Source organism: Solanum tuberosum, unplaced genomic scaffold (assembly GCF_000226075.1).
Source record: "Solanum tuberosum cultivar DM 1-3 516 R44 unplaced genomic scaffold, SolTub_3.0 scf00095, whole genome shotgun sequence".
NCBI classification, from domain to species: Eukaryota; Viridiplantae; Streptophyta; class Magnoliopsida; order Solanales; family Solanaceae; genus Solanum; species Solanum tuberosum.
Window position 1 is genome coordinate 1,449,966 of NW_006239021.1, and position 3,584 is coordinate 1,453,549.

Here is a 3,584-nt window from a genome sequence, read left to right on the forward strand (position 1 = left end):
CCCACCCCGGGGCGTGCCTCAAAGCATCCCTGCCCGCCTCGAGGCCCTGCCTACCCCAAGGCACCTCGTCTCGCCCGCTTGCCCCTCGAAGCCGTGATTGTTGATGATCACGACAGATTCATAACAAAAAGAAGACTAGAAGAAAAACTAAGTTGCGCAGAGAGTAATTTAAACCTTTCATAATGAAGCGCCAAGTGTCTCGTTTTATCCCATCAATCTTGATCCTCTGCTTGTACATGGATCTGAGTGGTTTCACAAATTAATCAAGAAAAAGGAGATGAGAAAAGGAACACCTATAAAATCAAGGAACGAGAAGAGGACATGCTCAAGGCATTTCTGACATTTAAAATGATTACGTTAATAAGAATCTCTATTACCAATCTGGGCATGTTGAGCAATCAAACTCATAAAAATCATGTTTTTAAAATTGCCACTAAAAGGGATCAATGAATTAAAATGAAGACAACCACCCCCTTGCCTCTTTCTGGTTAGTTGATCCTGTTTATAGATCAGATCAGTCTTCTTATTTTTCATGAGAGCATGTTTTCATGCTCACACCATGTGGTATGGTGCACAATTCTGCTCTGGCTTTCACCTTAGAGCAAGCAGGTAAAGATTCAGAAACTCTGAAGGCACTAATTTTTATGTAGGACATGCATACTAGGCGGAGAACTTGAGGTTAATGACGTCCATTTTTAAGTAGATTTTCTTTTTCTCCCTTCTTCTATCCCCTTTTATAGCTTCCTCGTTATATTTCGTTTGCCCCCTTTTCTGGTTTTGCCATCAGTTTTGTATTATGTGAATGCCTAATATCCTGTGTGTCTGAAGGAATAGCAATAACTGTATTTTACTGAAATATGACAAAATCTCAAGATTAAGGGGATGCTAATGAAATGTTGTCCCTGATTTTCTTTTTGTGACAAAGCTATTGTTATGTTCTGATGACCTTCACCAATGTACATGTTAAGTTTCTGCATGAGCATTACATCGACTTAGCAAGAAAAACCAAACAGGAGGCAACATAATGTTTATTTCTTCTTGTCACTTTGTTAGGAGTGTTATTTTCCGTTGCTATGTTATTGTATTTTTGCCACTGCTAGTTGGTTCAGGCAGCAAGATAAATTCGTTGCCAAAGGGATCAACACGGCGTTATGGCGCAAATTATCAGTGTATGAAAGAAAATTACAGACTGATGACTATACTATTTAGGCTTTTCTGATTTCTTATGTGAAAATGAAGAGGGGACTAGTGAATGTTTTGGGCAACATGTGAAGGTGTGGAGTTTGTTATAAGTAGCTATCAATAGGTATAACAAATTAGGCTATTTTTGTGTTTCTTGTATTTCTGCTTTTTCATCTATTCCTCTGTAATTCTCTTCTCTATTTTCTTCAGCTTTTATTCTTCTGTTACATTGCCATTTTTACCTTTACTTTCTTATTGTATGATGTACTTTACCAAAAAAAATACTTGTAATTTAGGAATGTACATAACTCATTTGGTGGATATTACATTTCATGTGGTCTAGATTTGGCAATTGCCAACTTTTCCAGCCTAAGATGTTTGCTTCATTTATTGTAAAAGATTGCAAGTGTCTTTTTCTTCTCTAAAAAAAGAAAAAACCAGAACACAAAAAGGTCCATTTGATTTCCAGATGGTTAGCTGGCTTAGCTTGAATATAAAGAAATATTCTATGTTTCAAGCTAAATGATCCATAAAGGTTTTATTATTAATTCTAAGCACCAGGCATGATATACCAAATTCCCCATTCCTACGAGTTGATTTTTAGGTTACATATAAATTACTCAATTAATCAATCAATCAATCAACTAAGCCCCCAACCCTAAGTCAGAGGTTAAATACGAAAATGGGAAAAAGTAAATATTCAGGCTGGGGAACAAGGAACAATAGTTAAAAGATTAAGATAGATAATAAATAATCCTCACAACAGATTTTCCAATCAGCATCTCCGTGGTAAACACCCTTGTTGTGACAGTGAGCAATTGCAAGCTATAATCTTGAAGCAAAGCAAAATTCTATATATCAAGTTAAATGATCCATAAACAACCAGACATGATAAACCAAATTCCCCATTCCTACGAGTTGATTTCGAGGTTACATATAAATTATTCAAATAAGCAATCAATCAACTAAACCCCCAACCCTAAGTTAGAGGAAAAAGTACCTGAATACGAACAGTGACATCCGGACGGGATTCAAGAAGCATACCGATGTCTCTCCTCATTCGCCTCACAACCACCTCCCTCTTGTCTCTCAGCAATTTTATTATCGCCACCATCATTTTCGTCATTGTCTGCTGCATACACATACAAAAAAAAAACTTGATTTCCTTTATCCAAGAAGAAGTAAAATTGATAGGGGAATTGGGAAATTCACCATTTAGAGAAATTGAAGGTTCTGCAGAAGAGAGAAAAAGCTCATCTTCATCGCCTTAAGAAGAGCGTGTGTGATAATATTCGGTAGTGAAGAAGAGAACAGAGTTTTGTAAGTAACGGTCGTTTGGGATGAGAACAAAAATATGATTATTCGTATATCAAAATAATTTTAAAATGGATGATGACGTGGCGGTCTTTGGCATTCGTTTGTAGGGTCTTATTATGGACTTTAAAATTTTATTCGTTTGTAGCAATAATTTTAATTTTTCTTGTCCACTTCAAAATACAATAAATAATTATTCCAATGTTCACGTATAACCCAGTGGATCCAAATTCCACTAGACTTCCAATGCTAGGTCTTTTTAAAAAAATATAATAATAATTAAATGGATGATGTGGCGGTCTTTATTGACACGTGGCATTCATTTTCTTATAATATAAACGGAAATGAATTGGATCCGCTGGGCTCTGGCCCAAATTTGGTCCGAAAATTGAGTTTAAAGTGAGGTAACAAAATAGTTACATTTACAAAAAAGGGGTTAGATTTCAAATTAGGACATGACCACATCAGTTTCAATTATGATCAATTCTAATTAAGAACGTAATCAAATATACTAAATTCAACTAAGATTTAATTAAGATTAATTAATAAGCTTTTTAATCTTAACGAAATAAAATAATTATAAATTAATTAATTCCAAAATATAATCAACTAACTAACTAATACTAATTTAACAAAATACTTGACGATTTTTGAATATTCATAAAATGTACTAATTATATACATAATTATATGGCATCCGCAAGACTTTTTGTAAGCGGTGTCACTTTATATATATATATATATATATATATATATAGTTGTCTCTGCATACTTTTTTTGATTCTCTTCTGTTTGGTTAGAATTTAACCTTAATAATATGTCTGTACAGGAGAATCACTGATTCATAAGGAGTACTATATATACACACTATCGTGCACATAAGTTAAACCCTCATTATCACCACATATTTAACAAGAACGTTCTTAATGCAATGCGTTAAAATTTCAGCAACTCTAATACAGTGGTGGACTCAAGATTTTTGCTCAGGGAGTTCAAAGTATATAGAAGAAGTTCAGGTAGTAATGCAAGTGCGCAGTGAGCGTAGTAGCCCCTCAACATGCTCTTTGTACATGAACCATAGATATTTC

The 3,584-nt window shown here is 34.5% G+C and overlaps 1 long non-coding RNA gene across 2 annotated transcripts; it reads right to left on the reverse strand.

The window, feature by feature from the left end:
- Nucleotides 1-16: 16 nt before the first annotated feature.
- On the reverse strand, nucleotides 17-2,656 carry LOC107060758 (uncharacterized). 2 transcript variants are annotated; one of them, XR_001473509.1, is made up of 3 exons: nucleotides 2,395-2,656; nucleotides 2,183-2,311; nucleotides 17-242 (listed from the first exon to the last, which is right to left on the reverse strand). It is a non-coding gene; the product is annotated as an uncharacterized lncRNA (long non-coding RNA). The 2 variants fall into 2 exon arrangements; XR_001473508.1 differs by having other exon boundaries at nucleotides 2,183-2,314.
- Between the last annotated feature and the right edge of the window lie 928 nt (nucleotides 2,657-3,584).